This window comes from Euprymna scolopes, chromosome 30 (assembly GCF_053919585.1).
Source record: "Euprymna scolopes isolate OS-2025 chromosome 30, ASM5391958v1, whole genome shotgun sequence".
NCBI classification, from domain to species: Eukaryota; Metazoa; Mollusca; class Cephalopoda; order Sepiida; family Sepiolidae; genus Euprymna; species Euprymna scolopes.
The window spans coordinates 60,599,015-60,619,052 of record NC_136511.1 but is presented as its reverse complement, the minus strand read 5'-3'; the positions used below and the strand labels follow the sequence as shown (position 1 = coordinate 60,619,052).

At 35.3% G+C, this 20,038-nt stretch overlaps 1 long non-coding RNA gene and 1 pseudogene across 1 annotated transcript in view; one reads left to right on the top strand and one right to left on the bottom strand.

The window, feature by feature from the left end:
- LOC145254824 (uncharacterized) overlaps window positions 1–20,038 on the top strand; it is a 146,258-nt gene that overhangs the window by 80,187 nt on the left and 46,033 nt on the right. The window contains exon 2 of the long non-coding RNA XR_013863807.1: window positions 1,985–2,016. This is a non-coding gene — a long non-coding RNA (uncharacterized LOC145254824). The remainder of the gene's footprint in view (window positions 1–1,984; window positions 2,017–20,038) is intronic.
- LOC145255039 (U2 spliceosomal RNA) lies at window positions 12,885–13,037 on the bottom strand (annotated as a pseudogene).

Sequence of the window (20,038 nt, the reverse complement as noted above, 5' to 3'; positions counted from 1 at the left end):
ACAACTTGGACGTCTTCAAGTCCAACATAAACAAACTCCTGACAAACCGGCCCCTTAAGTAAGACCCTCTATCAAAACCCCCAATACTAATGATTACTACAATACTATCTCATTGATTACTGTACACGCAATAACCCTTATCCCTGAGTGGCCTTCAGGCCTTGATAAGTGGTGACCCCCATGTAAAAAAAAAAAATTAAAAAATATATATATGCACGCATATATTGTTTTCAAAAAAGTGAACTAAGTATTTTTATTTACTTAATTTTATTTCTACTTTTGTTCAGCCATTATAGAATGTGAGAGATGATATAATTATTTCTACAGCCAAACAACGTCGCAGCTCGTGTGAACTGCGACATTATTTGGCTGTGGAAATAATTATATAACTGTTGTGGGGACATACACACCCTTATAACCTCCAAGATGGACTTGTCCACTAGGTATATAGCCAGTAAGTCTAGACCACTCAATGAGAGCTATCCGGATGTCGTACCGAGACGACTCCCCCACGGACTTACTAACGTTTTCTATACCACTAACCCTTGCTTGATATAAACGTTCTTCTTATTCTCACAAAATCGTTGTGTTCCTACTTTCACCCTTTCCAGCTCCACTGCAATGGCGATCGTATTTTTTAAAATATTAACAATTATTTTTATACTTACGTGGGATGTGGGGCTTGCATGGTCGTAAAATACGCTTAAATATATATTTTAATTCATCAAAATTTTGTATTTATTATTACAGAACCAATTCTCTGTTGAATATTATATTGTACCTAATATATAGTAGTGATTTTCAAAAGTTAAAACAAAATGACTTGAGTGTCATCAGTTAGAATCAAAACCAAAACATTTAGTGTTCTAGCCGAGTTCCATATCGTTTGAGCTATCGACAGATAGATAAGATTTAAAATTAAACCACTTCAAGCATGCATAAAAGTAATAGAAATATGTGGGTAAGTTCAAGGTTATTATTTTGTTGAAGTTTCCTTATACTTCCTAGAGTATAATATCTCCGATTTGCGAATGGACATTGTCTTTATTTTTATTTTGATCTAGTTTTAAAAAGTATTTGTTTGTCTTTCTCATATAAATAAAGTGAAACTAATCAGAGCAAAGTCAATCGCCTGGCCTTCAGGGCCGGGACATCTAGAAGGCAATCAGCTTTGATCAATGTGGAAGAAACCCTTCATATCAGACAATTGCTATTTATATGGACACTGCCAGAGCTCTCCCTTTTTGGTTGGAGCTGGTTTTCCCCAACATTGTGGAGAAACGAGTATAGGGCAGAAAGCTGAAAGCTTAACTGGCCTGCAGCCAGACGTTCATTTCTGCGCCTACACGACTCTCCTTCATTTCTTTATCATCGCTAAATTTGAACACTTTGCACTTCCGCTCACGTCATGGCGCAGCAGTAAACTCTGAGGTTTTCTTTCATTTTCTTTTCCGCCTTCGCGTCACAGGTTCAAGCCTGCTTGCCTTCTAGCACTTTTTTTTTTCACTCACCTACAAACGCCCATGTAACGGACTATTTTTTTCCCAATTTTGTAAAAAAAAGTTTTAACATTTAAACAGAGTTATTTATAGGATTTTTTTTCCATTCATTTTATTCCTTTTATTTTTCCATTGAGTAGCCATGCTGTTTTTTTGATGTCTGGCTCTGGCTCAGTATCCTTACTATACCACCTCTCCACACCCGGGCAACACCGGAGGACAAAAACAAAAAGACAAAAAAACAAATGCTTATTTATATATGCTCTGTCGTATGTTAACAAACATGGAGCTTTTGAATTAAAAAATATGCAAAAAATATATATGTTCCCCGACTAATATATATCATAGATTGTTTAAACTGATCTTTGTTTTATAATGTCTGTAAAGGAAATAAGACTTGATACTAACCCTAACCTTTTTTCGTTTTAAAATTGATTTTGTTTAAATAAATTAAGTGAATTTCTTTTCTTTTCTTTTTTTTACAGACAATGTTTGCAATTTCCTAAATCTGAATAAGGTATGTATGTTTTTTTTTTTTTTTTTTTTTTTGCGTTTGTGATTTTCTCGTAAATGCAGTTATTTGGCTATCAGGAATGTTTCGAGCGTTTTTAAGCACACAAAGATGATAGAAATAAGATTTCTCCTGCCTTGGTAATATTTATTTAATGAAAATGACCATGAACTGTAATTTTCGAAACGTATAACTCTTGCGCAAGTGCTCTAGTCATAATGTTTAGATTTTCTTTGATTTTGGTCTTCAAAACATCAGTATTAAATTGTTAGGGCCTTCCACTGCGAGTGTTATCTTCAAGACATGTTTCTGTTGCTTCACGAGAGAAGAGAAAAAAAATTTATCACAGCATGACCCCAAACAATTTCGTCCACATAACACGACACGACATAATCGCGGACAACACCGTCGACTCAAATCCAAACACCTGTCGATTCTAACGCGAATATAATGACTCAACACGGCACGTTACCAGGGCAACCTTGGCAATTACTCTCCAAATGATTCTGGTATCAGCTTTTTGTAGCCCTTGGACGAACTCATTTTCATCGTAGGTAAGCCCGACTAAGACATTGGCATACCATTATTGAGCGGTTCCGCGCATGCTAGTCATAGTTTCCCCGTTTTGAATTTTGAAAACCATTTCTGAACAGTTGATTCTCCTCTTGCATTGTCACCATACACTTCCCAAATCGAGAAAAAGCATGACTATCCGAACATTAAATTTGTTGCAATCCATTTTCTTGTGATGCTGGTTACATGAAAGTAAATAAATTCCAAAGAATGTTTTCAATTATGAAAAAAAAAAAAAAAAGATGCACACTTACATTTGTGATTTAAATTAACAGGTTATAGACCTGTAAAGAGACTTCCAAAACCTGTACCTTTTAAAACGCTTTCCAGACAACCTAATAAAGTTGCCTTAAATTCGTCGTTGATGAGTGGTGCTTTATATTTTCTCTAGCCTGGGTGCCCGGCGTTGCCCGGGTGTTTGGAGGTGTGTGTTGAGCAAAAAAAAAAAAAAAAAGTGGTAGTAGGCAGGCAGGCAGGCTCAAACCCATACCACAAAGGAAGAAAAGACCATGAAAAAAATGTGACGTCTTTGCCGTTTCGTCCATCACCAAACCAGAAGTGGCAAAGGTTTAAATTTAGACTAGTCAGTCTAAAAAAGGGGATTACTTTAAAAAATATCGGGGGGGAAAAAAGCGACCACTTCTTGTAGAAAAATTCCCAGTTGAGGGTGAAGGAATTAATGTTTTTAGCCAATTTTTAAATATTTGTCATCAGAAGAGTCGAGCTTCAAAAAGCTATTGATCTCATGAAAATCCGTTGTTTCTGCCGAAAATTTTAGGCATACATACATGCATACATTTAAACAGACAGGTGAGATTTATATTATTGACTAACGAGGGGTACCCGGCGTTGCTCGGGTGTTTGTAGGTGTGTGTGAAAAAAACCCGAAGCCTTGACACACATAGTAAAATGTGAAAAAAAACAGGTGCCCGTGAAAAAAAAAACAAAGCCTTGACGCGCAGTTGGAAAATAGTAAAGTGTGAAAAAAAAACAGGTGCGTGTTTTTGATTGACGTGACGGCGATAGCTATTCAGCAGTTAGCATTTTCTGCGGGACAGTTTTTAATGAGGTCAATAAATCGGTTTGTTTGTTTTTAAAAACCCGCTCCCTGTTTATTAGGGGGAGTGTCTCGTCTCGTTCTTGAAATGAAAGCTACCGTCTGATATGACAAAGTCGACATTGACCAAACGTTACTTAGCTCTCTAGAGACCACTGGCTTTCGGCCAGTGATTAGAGTCGAGTTTCGCTTTTTTTATACCGAAAACCGAATGTAACGCGTGCTGATCGGGAAATGTCGAATAATTAACGTTTGCAAGTCAATAAAATCAAATAGACAGGCGAGCTCCGTGGTTAACTGTGAGATATTACAATTTATAGATGATATAAAAAGTTCTAAGAAGTTGTGAACCGAGCGAGCACTTCTCTGAAAGAAGCCTTTTGTGGACATCGAGGAAAAGCGTACGTACATACATACATACATTTTCGCTTTTATATATATAGATGACTTCTAATCATGCAATGAATTTAATAAGATAAAATACTAAAATAGGTTTGATTGAATAGAGAGTTATGGGTATCATTCTTCACAGGTTCCTATAACTTTAAAAAATCCTCCCACACCTGAAGAAAGTCGAAAGCTGTGAAACATTGTGAAAATAACATCCCAGATTAGAATAGCAATAAAATTTCAAATTCGGGATCCTCATCTCGAAAATCTCGAAACATAACAAAATAAAAAAAAATCGAAAATATGTAACATCTTCAAGTTATTTCTCTCTAACCATCCTTAGTCACATGATATTTTTTCGTCTACATTTCCACCCAACTGCCATTATTTCTCTTTATTATAATGATATTCAGACTGCTTAAACAGTTGGAGAACCTGGGTCCATGTCTTCCTTACGTTGTCTCCACACATACTCGGACAGGAGTCAGGAATATCTGGAGAATAAAAAGTGAACTTTGGGTTAACTTTTGGCATTTAGTCCTCGCATTCCATAAGCGATGTTTCTGACAAAGGAGGAAGAATTACCGTTTTCTTACTCTATCCATATAACACATCATTGTCTAGTATATGATCAAGAGGTGCTATTTTTTATTTTCAGCTTTTTACATCAAGTGGCTTCATAACTTGTCTGGAGCGATTTCCATGAAATAAAATATAAAACTAATCAAAATAATTTAGACTAAAATTCATAGATATCATTTTTATTAAGTATATTTGAAGAAGAAAATTTGTACCTTTTTATAATTTACATATGTGTATTTCTGACAAAGGAAGAAGAGTTGCTGTTTTTGGTTTTTCTTAGTCAGAATCTATCCATATACACTTATTGTTAGCTAACTTGATTTTAAAGTGATTTTTTTTAGCTCCTTACATTAAGTGGATGTATGCCTTGTCAGGGGCAATTTCCATTAAAAAAAAACATTAAAATAAAAAGTAAGGTAATGGATGCGTATTTGAACACTTTGGTTTTCTTCCAAAGTTTAGTTTTGAAGAAGAGGTTTTACCCTCTTTTTGCTAATCTTATTCTTTCACTGTTCTATGGGCCAAATCTGTTGGTTTTTACTCCCTTTTTAAATACTTTGGAATGATTTTTTATTTTCAAAGGAGCATTTTTTTAAATAGTAATCCTCCTGTGAAATACATCTTCATTCAGATCCTGGCAAATATACTTTTTGTAAACACTTGATTTTAAAATGGCCATTGAGCTCTCTAGTAACGTCAAGAACTGTACTTTTGTGATCCTCTCTAATAGTTCCTGTAAAAGTCCGACAGTATGTATCTGAACACTTTGATTTTCTTCAAAAGTTTAGTTTTGAAGAGGAGGTTTTACCCTCTTTTGTTAAGACTGTCATCACGTTTGAGACAGTATTTCTGCATGCACCAAACATTTTAGCCGTTTCCTTCAGTCTAGCACATGCAATGATAGTAATGACCATTTAACCTCTGGCGAAGTCTGATAGATCTCTCATTTTAATGAATTTAATTATCTTTTTTGAACGATATCTAAAAAGAAACAGCAGCTTTTTTTTTTTTTGTATTTTTTTAGCAAAAACTATTAAGCAACATCCATTACATCAATAGCAGTTGTCTATGTGTATGTATGTTACTATGTTTAGATAAAAGTAAAACTCAACAAAACAAACGCCCACAAAGTTGATATATTATTAATCGGCACTGCCCTTGATGAATTTTGGCTTCTTGACCTGAAATATATAAAAACCATTGATGCGCTTGTTCTTTTTTTCTTTTGCAAAATTCAATCATGTTCTGCAAAACAAAAATAATAATTTTCCTCTATAAAACAACTAAATCAAACACTATGAAAAAATATTTGAAAATATAAATAACTTTATGCATAAAAACTTTTTTCCAAAATTACTGAATTAAGAAGTAAATAATCCAAACAGGGTTGCTATGCTATAAAACGTAACAACCAAACCATGCTATGCTTTTGTTGTATAACGGATTAAACCAAGTAATGTTTCTGTTTCTGTTGATATTTTTTATTCTGTTTTAAAATTGCTTTGAGAATTTATTGATTTTTCTGAGTTCCGCTTCTGGGGTTCTATTTGCTATGTTGAATAATGTTTTATTTGATGAGTAGCTATTTATATCAACTGTCTGGTTATATATAAATAGTTCAGTCTGAACTTTATTATCTAGAATGGTCTAGCCGTGGCCACTTATATTGATTTTGATCAGTGCTTGCTAGCCGTTTATATACTTTTAACGTTGTGAATAATACCTGTATATTGGTATTGTTGTGACCTTAGCAAGATGTCTGTATCATTATACACTTAGCAAAATAGTTTTAGCGATGTGCCTTTAGTTAAATACTGGTCAGAGAGTATCTAATGATCAGTTGATTTTGTTGTGTTGTGAGCTAACTATTTTTCGATATTGTTATGAGTTGGCTACCTGTTGATATTGTTGTATTGCAGGCTAGCTATATGTTGATGTTGCTGTGTTGTGGGCTAGCTTGCTGTTGATGTTGCTGTGTTGCAGACTAGCTCTCTATCAACATTCTTGTGTTGCAGACTGTCTGTCGAGGTTGCTATGTTGCGGACTAGCTGCCTGTTGAGGTTGCTGTGTTGCAGGCTAGCTGTCTGGCGACGTTGCTGTGTTGCAGGCTAGCTGTCTGGCGACATTGCTGTGTTGTGGACTAGCTTTCTGTTGATGTTGCTGTGTTGGGGGCTAGCTCTCTGTCAACATTGCTGTATCAAATTCGAATATTACTTTAAAATGTCTTTTATCTCTTAATCCTTGAGTTAGTAAAAAGTTAGTAATGTTAATTTTTCTCTCACTTATTGATCAGTTAGCTATGTTAATATCTTGTAGCATATCTTTCTTTTGGTCTCTTGTTCTACTGGATTTCAGGACAAGAATTCCTCTAGTCTGGTAGAGTATCCAGCTTTGTGTTGTTACTATAAGCAACATCATTTAGATAAGGTGCACCCACCCTTGTATAACCCAATGTCTGGTGGCTATACCAAGGGGATCTTATTTGGATCCTGAATACTATGTGATTTTGAATATTTGATAAGGGTTTACTTCTAGGGAAAAGTATTCTCATGCCAGGTTGTCTTGACAAATCCCTGTACAGAGAGACCTTAGAGACTCGAGGATAGTGGCTAGTAGGCCTTCGTTCTCTCCTATGTGTATGTAAACATATTAAATCTTATCTTAATATTTAATCATATATGGCATAATCACATTGACACACTGGTTCCTGTTAAATCACCAAAGTTAAGCAACATTGAGCTTGGTCAGTGCCAGATGGGAATACCAGGCACTGTATGTAGAAGGACGTCTACACTTTCCTGCAAGAGCTGCAAAAACTAAAAAAAAATTATCTCCCCTGATGGGGATATACGTGCGACTAGTTACTGCTTGTGAATTTGATATTCCCATGGAACTTCTTCCTTCGGAGAAAGTCGGTTCAATCCGCATAGAGTGAGTCTTACTTCGATATTGTATGATACATGGGTCACTCACTCATGTGAATTTCATTAAAAATTATATCGCAGTAAACAAAAACGTTCAGGAATTATTAATATACTCTCCATGGTTGGATTATCCATGAAACTGCAGTAAACTATTCAGTTTATACATATTTATTATTTACTAGCAGAAAAAAACCAACGTTGCTTAGGATTAAATGAGGATCATTACTATACGCTTTTAAACGATGTTCATAACTCCATATTAACATCTTTGGTTTTTACTGTCATTCTCTTGTTTCATCTCTAAATATAGCCTGAAGATACTGATACATTTGAAAACAGTCTTATACAGGGTGGAATGGTAAGTGTTGCCCCTAAAGAAACCAACACTACAATTTTATTTTAACTTTTATTGAAATAATCAATTCAGGTAACTTGATTATTTAGTAGAGCTGACATCTATTCAATGTAGCTGCTTTCAGCCTCAATCACCACCTTAATACGGGTCTGGAACTGGGAGCATGTCTTTTCTGCAAGCGCCGGCGGGAGCTCGGTAAATATTTGACAGATGGTTGCGATCAGGCTGGGTTTCGTGTTGTGGGAGGTTGTGTTGGTGATGTTCTTGACGTATGACTAAACGAAGTAGTCCAGTAGGTTCAGACTGAGGGAGGAGGGGCACTAGTGAGGGAAGAGTACAAAGTCATAGAACTTCTCCTGAAGCCAAGACTAGCTCTCTTTGGACCTGCGGGCAGCGCCAAGTCCTGCTGCCATACCCACGGTCTGCTAGCGGCCACCTGATTGCATCAGGGGATCACCACCCTCTTCAAAACATCTAGATACACTTTGGTGTTGACTTCAAAGATGTGAGGTGGCATGATATGGCCCTCACTTGAAACCACACCAAAGACCATAACTGTGGCCAGAAATTTTGTTTTCCTCACCCTGGGTATGTCTCTGTTATTCGTGACAATCCAGCGATGCATTTAGAGGGTGCTGGCAATGGTCCTGCTGTCAGAACTTGGATCAGTAGAGAGCACGTGTTGTATAGCACTGCATCTCCGATCTCGCTCGTTGAACATTGTGTCACTTTCAAACATAAAAGGCTCCTATCACTCTTGGGATTTGTACACAACTGGCCAACTAGTAGATGGTCTGCAATAAACGAAGAGAACCGGTTTTCATCAAACGGAAATGAAATCGTGTCGTCTTTTCTAGGGCGACAATTTTATCATTCAACCCTGTATGTACGGTTTGCCTTTTATTAAAATCGCATCTTTGTATTTGTAGTATTAAAGAAAGTTTGCCCTCATTGTTCACTTAGTCATATGAATATTCAACACATATAAACCAATGTATCAATTTAAGGGCACGTTTATTATCTTCCTTATAAAATTATATACGATTTAATTTCTCATAAAAGTGGGGTATATTTGAAGTTATAAGTGGTCATTCCTTTATAAGCCTCTTGGTCTTAATCGGTAAATTTTACATGAGAATACAGTTTTAAATTTTGTGTAGATTCCCTAAACTTTCTTCCTGTGGGAAACACACAAACATAATACACACACACATTGCATACACATAGCCGTTTAGTTTTTTATAAATTAGACAGGGGAGGGGGCTTTGCCTGGTCGTAAAATACGCTTAAATATGATATTTTAATTCATCCAGATTTTGTATATATTATTATAGAGTCGTGGTTTCAAAAGTAGAAAAAAAAAGTATGTGGGTGCTATCAGCTAAGAATCGAAACCAAAAGCAAAACTGTAACATTCAAAGCTGGTGATGTTACCACTGTACCAACGTTACATGCATATGAACTGATTAAAATCAAACTAAGATGAATGTACAAAATGTATAAAAAAATTTTTTTCAATTTTGACCCCTTCAAAAATATTGTAACTAGCTAAAGACCCATAAAAGAACGGTCCTTAAAAAGTCCAATCATTTGAGGCTCCTAGCGACTTTTAGTTTCGGAGGAGATAGAGTTTGAAAATATGGAGACAGACAGACAGACATAGTGAGTTTTATAAATTAGATTTTTTTTTTTTTCCAAGCTTTTTCCTAAAGCGCCCTATGTATGTGCAAGGTCAGCTGGGGTTTTGTTTTTCAACTCTATTCCTGTTTTTTTATGTTGTACCTAGTGATACATATATTGGCCATATTTTAGTAGTTTGACCTAAATAAAATTTAAGCTGATGAATCAAACTTTGATTCTGACTGCCACTTTTCATTCGTTAATGTTTTTTGTGTTATTTTCCATAAACTAATGTACTATGTTGCAATGTATTAAAAAAAATTAATTTGGCCCAGCAGTGTGGTAGTATGTTGAAATTCTTGAATAATCACCTGAGAAGAAAAATCAGATAAGGAAAATAATTCTTCATGCCCTACTTTCTTTTAGCACAGAAAAATTTCCTAAAAATTTAATTTTAATGGATTCGGCACAACATTTTCAATCTACATATTTCTTGATCAAATTGTCTGTGATCTTTTCTGAGCACTCTTGGGATAAACTTTGCACAAATCTTCTACATCTTCAGATTCCTGCGAATAACTGTGTGTACAGTTCCCACACTGACATCAAACTGTGCACTTATTACCTTTATAGACACACGATGGTCCTTATCCATGAAATTCTTTATTTGGCCAATCAACTGTTTTTCTGATTTCCTTACTCTTCCCAAACCTCTCATCATCCTTCGCAGGTTATCTGCCTTCCTTGAATCTCTTATGCCACTCAAAAACTGATACTCTATTCATACAAGATGGTCCTAAAGCAGTCTGAAGCATTCCATACGTTTTTGTGGGATTTTGTCCAAATTTAAAACAATTTTATCGCCTATTGTTCTTCTAAAGTGTCTTCAGTTCCAGATTGCATTTTTGATATTCACTAGGTGTGACAATCAGGCTTTAGTAGGGTGCATTTCAATTCCTGCTGTAGCTGTTCATTTGAACCTGAAATCATAAAACATACTGAATTTTCAAGAGTCTACAACAATTTTAAGTGCCTGTACCACAACGTCTGGGAACTTATTGAAGGTACCTGGTGCTTTGCTATAATTTATTTTTAAAAATACGTAAACTGGTCTAGCCATTTGGTAATACGAAGACATTTTTAAATAAACACCAAAAAAACAAAAAAACAATCAGCCAAAAGAAATGACTCTTTTAGTAAAAGTTAGTTCTCTTTGTTCTAATTTTTTCTCATTAAACAAAAGCAAGGATTCATTTGTAATTTAGACACTGTGAATACCGGGCACTGCTGAGTCTGAACAGCTAGTATATTTTTTTTTCTTGCTTTTTGAATGTTTTCTAGGTTTTCAAGTTTACATATCTTCCTCTTCTAATAGTCATTTGCACTTTGTGTCATAAATCGTTGGCATCAGATTGTAGCTTAATGAAATATAATATTGTATGCTGAACAATCCTTCGTAATTTCAGAAGTAGAAGCACATGGTTGCCATATGAAAAGTTAAGATTACCCCCAACTTGCTAAGATTCATTTTACATATTCAAGGGTCAACGTTGAACACTGCTTTGCATATTTTAGGATTAAATCGTTGTACTTCCTCTCTGTTTGCGAATTCCTTTTAAGATTTTGTGATATAGACTCTACATTCTGAAATTACAAATCCCAGGGTACATATCCTCGACAATCCATCTGAGGGGAGGGAGTATTTTTCCACGACAAATTAAGGCACGACGAATAGCTTTTGTTGATTCTCTATTCATGTGATATTTAGGCACGTTGTTCAACCAAGTTAGGCTTCTTATGTTCAGAACAAGAAGAATCAATCGATTGCCGTTTCTCTTTTTTCTTTTTTTTTTTCTTTTTTTTTTTTGATAAAAGTTTTATTATTTACTAGCGATGGGTACCCGGCGTTGCCCGGGTGTTTGGAGGTGTGTGTGGTTTTGGATAAATCAAAACTCCGGGGGGGGGGGTAAAATTTTTAAAAAAATGTTTTGGTAGGTAAGTATGAGGATCGAACCGGAACCCTTGAGGCAAAATTGTAAATTAAAGTGTGAAAAAAAAAAAACGTGCGACGTTAACCATTGCACCACCGCGACATACCAACAGAAACACATTTGAATTTATTTAATTACTTAGATTTGGCAGGTGCACGTTTTAATGACTTAATGAGGTCAACTGTTGATAGCGGAGTAGCATTTCATTTACTGCGGAACGCGGGGGTATGGAAAAAACCGGAAAAAAGGCCGCCAGAATTAATTATAGGAAAAGGCTTAATCAACATGCAGCGAGCGAAAACTGTTGAATATTTATCTTCCCGAAGTCGAGCAAATTAAATAGACAGGCGAGCTCCGTTAACAACTCTGAGATATTACGATTTACACGTGATATAAAAAGTTTTAAAAAGTCGTTAGGCGAGCGACCGCTTCTCTGAAAAAAGCCTTTTGTAGACATACAGAAAAGCGAACACACATACATACATACATACATACATTTTCGCTTTTCTATTTATAGATGGACAACAAATTAAGGCACGATAAATGGCTCCTGCTGATTTTATATTAATGTTATATTTAGCCACTACAAATGGCTGCTGTTTTTTTTTTATTATTATTACTTATTTATTATTTTATTTTTTTTTTTTTTACGTAAAAAAATAAACTCAAGTTTGTTTATCAGACTAACAGGCCGAGATTTAGGGGTAACTAAATAATTTGTTATTTTAACTTTAGATTGTCATTTTTTTTTCTAAACCTTTACTATTAAAAAAGAAAAACACAAACAAAAAAAAAAACTTGATATAAAAACAAACAAAAAAAACATGATTTAAAAAAAAAAAGTAAACAATTATGTTAATATTTTCCCCTAAATCAGGAAAAAAAAACCTTGTTGATTTTTTTTACAAAGATTTTTAATGAAAAGCAAACAGGATCCATTTGTGGCCCCTCAACATACCTGCTTAGCAACAAAATCACACACCCCTTCACTATTGAGGTCCATAAATGCCAGAAAGCTTTCTACTGTAATAGCTTCTTTTCATTGAACAACTAGATTTTTGAATTCCCTCCCTGCTACCTGCTTCCCTTACTGTACTGATATGCAGAAGTTTAAATGTAAAGTAAACCATCATCTTGTAAATCTTTCATCGGCATGGTATCATATAATACGTCCAAGTGGCAGTAAGCCTTGTTCAGGGTGAACGCGAGTAAAAAAATGTATTTATTTATAAACCAGTTATCTATGTACACATGTTTCGTCGTATCCACATAGCTAACTCTTCTGAGGTTCGAACCTCCAACCATAGAGCTTCTAATTGGTTTATATATAAAGTAGCGGTCTTGAAATTAATCACGCAATAAAGGGGGTCGGTCCCACTAACAAAAGTTAGTGTGTCACGAAAGTGGCAAAAGTGACACTTTGAACTTAACCCACGGGTGGGTCAAGTGGTGGAGCCCTTTGAAAAAATTCAAAATTGAGGTAACTGGGAGACAGATACTACACTTTGATCTTGACCAAAAGGCCAAGAAAAGGTTATTTATTTGCTCCCCCACCGAACAAATTAGGCACAAGGCCGATTTTTAATGCGAGGAGTGAAGGGGAAAAGGGGAGTTGGATAGTGACAATTGGTATGAAGGGTTGCCCCTACATTGACCAAGATCTTATATGTGGGGTTGGCATTTATTTGCTCACCCACCATTGACCAAGGTCTTATATGTGGGGTTGCCCCCACATATGGTCTTTGCTTGCAGTATCTGCCGGAACAGATACTACACTTTGAGATATTAAATCCTTTATTCATGTGAAAGGTACAGTGAACATCAACAATGAACAAAAAACTTAGGCACATGGCCAGCTCAAAAGGGGGTTTGTGGGGGTCGTTGGTCATCCTTGTCACCCCACAACTAAACAAAATCAAAAGTTTCTCCCAGCTAGTATCGTCTTTCACCATAATACCGCATTCACCCTTTCATACTGGGGGACGTCCTACTTAACTCCCAATTTTTTAAAACATTTTTTATTGACGTGTAAAAACAAAAAAGATAACAATAAAAATGGTACAATAATTGATTTGTGTTGAGTGCGGGGGGGGGGGGGCAGGAAAAAACAAAAGGTGATTAGTAGGACCCTCGCAACCCCATCTAGTTGATAGACTTCCACTAGGTTTGTAAAAGGAATCTCACTTCTGCGGGTCAGTCTCTAAATGGGGGTGAATGGAGAAAAGAAAATTTTGTGGGTAAGGGATGGGGGTTAGTTTGTATTTCTTTCTCTCCAAGATGGGTGAAATTTAGAGGAAGGGGTGAAAACAAAAATTGCAAGTAGGAGGGGGTGGGGATCTTGTAGGCTTCCTAATCGGGGAGGGATGGAACACACACTCAGCTAGCTGAGAGGCTACTTGTTTAATTTTACTTTACGGAACTGCGCGTTCCACACCTAGGCGGGGAACACGTATTCAAATTTGGCTCCTCTTTGTACACACAGACTTGCTACATGTATCCATCTTCTGTCAAATGCCGCACCATGCAGCCTTCTTCTATCACATCTGATCTTCACCCATAGTTGGTGTTTAAAGAAAGCGATCAGATTCTGATCAGAAAAAGACAATCCCCCCCCCCCCAGCAACCTTGCAGACGCGACGTCCAAATCAGCATTCTCGCCACGGCCAGGATCGTAACGTAGACCATTTGTCTTTCCCGGTCTCACGGCGGCCTCACATTGTCCACGACATTGGATATGGTAATTGGGCGAGGATGCTCAGGATCGATGTGAGCCATCACCTTGCTGACATATGACCAGTAGCGGCGGAGTTCGCGGCGATCGAAGATAGCGTGGTCAGTCGTTTCTACGGCTGTTGTCCCACAACGGGGACAGTCAGGCGACTCCAAAAACCTGGAACTGCATTGTATGTTGTTGAGTTGAAGTGCATTTCGGGCCAATCGTCAGGTCAGAGAGAACTCCGAATTGTTCTACACTTAGATACTACACTTTGATCTTGGCCAAAAGGCCAAGAAAAAGGGGTATTTATTTGCCCCCCCCCCACCGAGCAAATTAGGCACCAGGCCGATTTTTAATGTGAGGAGTGAAGGGGAAATGGGTACCAGCTCCCTGGAGAGTAGGGGAGCTTGATAGTGACAATTGGTATGAAGGGTTGCCCCTACATTGACCAAGGTCTTATATGTGGGGTTACCCCCACATATGGTCTTTGCTTGCAGTGTCTGCCGGAACAGGTACTACACTTTAGTCTTGGCCAAAAGGCCAAGAAAAGCTTAAAAAGCTAAGAACAGCATCTATTAACAACAGACCTTTGATCTTAACCAAAAAGGCCAAGCACAAAAGTGTTACGGACAGACCGACGGATCAACTTATAGAGTCGCTTGCACGCGACTAAAAATAACTTTGTCCTTCTGTAAAAAATAATCATACCAGTTAAATATATTTTTAAATAAATAAAATATTTCCATTCATTAAAATTTGTAGCTACTTTTATTTTAAAATAAATATTTTGTCTTCGTACTATAAAAAAAAATTGTCAGCTAAATATTTTTTCAGACCAATAAATGAACTCTATACCGCTGATTACAACATGGTCGTTTTCAAGTCCAATGTAGTAAACAAGTTTTTGTTGTGTCGTCCTCTTAAATAATCAAATTCTATTCAATTCCTCACCACTATCCATCGTTAAGGTGTTGTCTCACCGACCGCCTGACACTCATTAACCCTTATCCTCAGGTGGCTTTTAGGCCTTAACAAGCAGTGTAAAAAAAACTATATATTTATTTAAAAGTGTACTATTTTGGTCTATGTTATGACAGGATTTCAGTTTAGAACAATTGCTTTTAAAATGGGTAAAACCGCGATTATTTACCTTAGCGACATCAAATTAATCAGCAATCAGTATATCTTTGCTGGTTGGACGAAAATCATGAAATACTTAGTCAAAAATAGTCACAATAGGTAGTAGGACCCATGGAAATTCCACAGAATGAGAAATATATTTAATCAGCAAATATGTTTTGATGGAGCTGATATCTTTTTGCATAGCACAAAAAATTAGTTTTTTTTTTTTTTCTTTTTTTTTTTTTTTGACAGAAAACTCAACAACACGCAGCAAATAAGAGTGTATTATCCTTTCTATTGCATTTTAAATAGAAAACTGACCAAAATGAGATAAATTAATAAAAGCTAATAAATAGTAATATTGTGCTACATAGTTCAATACAAATAATAAACTCGCTCTCTTTAATTTATTCACTGACTTCTTTCTTTGGTGGAGAATTGCTGCAGGTCGAAATTACTGTGAATTCCTTCCTCGCATTATTAGAATAATGATCATATATTAATATAACGATATTCGGAATTGAGGATACATCAAAGGGAGGTCACTTTTTCGTATTCTTGGCCATGGTTGCCAGAATGATCGTTTCAAGCAGTTTTTTAGAAGTAGTTTGGCCTTAAAAAATTGTATTTTAGCCTTATTATTCAAAGCCTAAAACGTCGAGTAAGTCGAGGAAAAAACGAGCAGAATGTTATATAGATAATCAATTGAATAACTCTTAAAGAGATGAATATGTATGTGAGCGCTTAGGTGTGACCCGATTTTTATAGATTTAGTGAAAAGGCTCCTAATCTACTAACACTGGGTCAGGGAAGCCTCTAATTTCAAAAGCATTAAAATGATAATAAAAGAGGGAAAGGTAGGTCGGTATTCATAAAGTTCATACCTGTTTTAGCTGGTGTCTCATGATCGCTTAAGTTAACAAAGAACGAGCACCTGCTTTATATATATAATAGCTATCTATCTATGTATGTGTGTGTACATTGTGCTCTCTATATATATGTGTTTCCGCTATACATACATACATACACACACACACACACACATATATATATATATATATAATGTGTGTGTGTGTTGGTACTATTTCCTCTGTCTCTCCCACTCCTCCATTTTACTACAGTAAAAACAGGTCATTACCTCCTTATACTCTGCCAGGTACTCATCAAATCACGTGGACTCTTAAGTATGTTTTATAGCTGACCAAGCAGAGCCAATTAGAATCTTCGGTTTCCTGAATAAACCTTCTCAAGGGTCAGCTTGAGTTTGAACCCAATGCATACAGGGTAAATCAAAAGTTTACGAAAACATTTTTAGTTGTGTGAGATCTTTTTTTTTTTTGGGGGGGGGGGGTTCATTTTATTTTACTTCTATTTATTTATTTTGTGTTTTACTCATTGACCCCGCACAAGTTGTTTGCCCAGTTTTTTTTTGTTTGTTTTTTTTCTAAATTGCAAACACACACATAATTAGTGTTTATTTAAAAACAAGCAGTATATTAAATCACACACACACACACACACACACATCAGTGTGCGTGTTTGATTTAATATACTGCTTGTTTTGTTTTTTTAATCTTCAAAACAGCGTTTCACGGTAAATAAAAAGTGATATCTGAAATATCATTAGGGCCGTTGTGAATTCATGAAGGTAAATTGATTCAGTGATTGCAAAAAATTAATTGACTTACTGGCAAAATAATTTTTCAACGTAGAACAGAACAATTTGTTTATATATAGTTTTACAAAATTTTCAACACACACACACACACACACACACACACACACACGTGCGCGCGTGTGTGTGATCTACAGAGTGTTTCGTTATATCACAGCTTTTCATTGCAATTAGAAAAGCACCCATCACAAGCCGAGGATTTAACCAACTATCCGTCATTGGAGCAGGCATTGTCAGCAATAATATCTAACAATGCTTTATACAAACATTGACCACCACTTCCGCTGTGGTCCAGTTGTTTTTGTTTTTTTTCCTTATTTTTAAAGAACTTTGCATTATGCTAAAGCAGTAGTAGGCGATATACGAACATTCACTACCTACAATGTTCCACACACATATATCTACATAAAATTTCCATTTAATATTGTTTAGTACACAGTCTTATTAAGATATCTATAATACATGACTAGGGTTATAAAAACTTAAACAAAAATAGTAATCACTTTTAATAAAGGAAATAAACTCGTCGTCATCAAAATATTTTTGTTCATTAGAAAAGACAATTGTTTTGACCCGTACTAATATATATGTACAAAATTCTCTCTCTCTCTTATATATATTATGTGTATGGCACAATCACGTTGATACACCAGTTCTCTAGGTGTGTCAAACATTTCGTGAAAAATATTGAATAATTCCATCCCGTCTTTCAAAGCGTATAAACTCCTCGAAAAATGTAATTCAAGCCCTATTTTTTTTTTTTTCAATTAAATGAGCAAGGACCAAGGTTTCATTATAAGAAAAAAAAAACAAACAAACAAACAAACGTTTAAAAAAAAAAAAAGTTTTAAACTTCGGATTTTATAGGTAAATTTCTAAAAAAAAACACTACTTTTTTGTTTTAAATTTAAATATATTATTTATTGATCTTTTATCTTCAATTTGTGATATATAAAACTTTGGTGAGTAAATTAATTATTTACTTTTTAATAGACATTTCAAAATGGGAGGCGTGAATAAATTCGACCCCCTGTCTTTCCAAGCTTATAACTACTCGGAAAATGTAAATGAAGCCCTAATTTTTTTTTTTTTCAATTAAAGGAGCAATGACCACTGTTTCATTAAAAAAAACAAAAAAACAAACAACGTGATTTAAAAAAAAAAAGGTTTTAAACTTCGGACTTTACAGGTAAATTTCTAAAAAAAAACACTACTTTTTTTGTTTTAAATTTGAATATATTATTTATTGATCTTTTATCTTCAATTTCTGATATATAAAACTTTGGTGAGTAAATTAATTATTTACTTTTTAATAAACATTTGAAAATGGGGGGAGGCGTGAATTTAAAACAAAACATTTGTCAAAAATATTATATTCGGTTTATTGGAAAGAGCATAAAATTTCACATTGACACTGAAAATATCGTAAAAATTGAATCAATAGAAAAAATTTGATAGATTTTTAAAGTTTAAAAATTGAAAAATACTGAGCTCGTAAAATTCAATTAATTTCATTACTATTCTTTTTAAATATTTCTATTACTTTTATAAAACTTTAATGGTTTATTTTGGAAGTATAATCCATAAAGAAAATAAACAACACACTTTTAAAAGAGAAATTATGAGTTTCTTATATTTTATTCGCAGTTTCGTGTTAGGGGTGTCAAAAATTTCTACAAAACTTCTGATACACCTACCGGTTCTCGTCAGATCACTGAAGTTAAGCAGCGTTGAGACTGGCCAGTACCAGATGGGTAACCATTTGGGATGGTTAGGCGCTGTATGTACTGTGCCGAGTCGTAAAAATTTCCAGGTTGGTGTCTGGAGGCACATTAATTCACTGGGAGAGATGCACCTCCAGTCTTCGTTGAGACATGCATGTAGGAGAAGGAAACTGATGTAAAAACCTGTGGTCTACAGTATACTCTGTCCTGTGGCAGTCATCTGCACCGATAAAGGTTTGCAGTAATATCAAAAACTGAGGATAGTTCTACACATAGCCTTCAACACTATAAACAGATTATCTGTGTTGATTTCTGAGAAATTTAGTTGCTGTGGCGGAACCTCGTATGTAGAAATCAATGGGAGAGTCCATGATGTGTGTGCGTGTGTATATATATATATATATATATATATATATATATATATATATATATTTCTCCAAAAACTCTGGCCTTGATGGAAGGGGAGACTAAAACTTGTTGCTATGGTTTTAAATGATCTGAAATAACAGCGAGAAGAGACTTGATTCCAGATATTTTTTGTGTGTTATATCTCCCCTCTTTTGGAAATACGGTTACGATTATGAATATCTCTAGCATCAAATAATCTTTATCCGCTGAAATTTAGTTTATGCATGAAAACCAAAGTGGGGAGATATGACATATGAGAAATATTTGGAATCAAGTCTTTCCTTGCTGTTATTTCAAATCATTTGAAACCATGGCAGCAAGTTTTAGTATCCCCTCCATCAAGGCCAGAGATTTTCTGCAAATATCAGGTATTTTGTAATTCATATGCAAAACTAGGAAAGCAAATGACTGATTGAAACATTTCATGGCTGTAAAAAGTGCCAAAAATAGGCTCTTAATGACGGATGATCCTCTTAATGTGCCACCTTCAGGACAAATGTTACATAACCCATTACACAATTCAGGGCATTGCTTTTCCAACTAGCCTCTATTTGTTAAATTCTGATCAATAGTCACTGAGATTTGGAATATATAAAATTGCCAAAGAAATGTGGTATTTCTATCTATCATATATATATATATATATATATATATATATATATATATATATATATATATATATATATCCTTCCCAAATGGGCTAAGCGCTGTATGTATCGTGTCAAGTTGTAGAAATTGTTGGTATCTGAGGGCACATTAATTCATTGGGAGAGGTGCATCCCCAGTCTTCGTTAAGGCATGCATCTGGGAGAAGGAAGCTTTGATGGAAAAACTCGTGGTCTACTGTAGATTCTGTCAAGTGCACCGACAAAGGTTAGCAGTAATATCAAA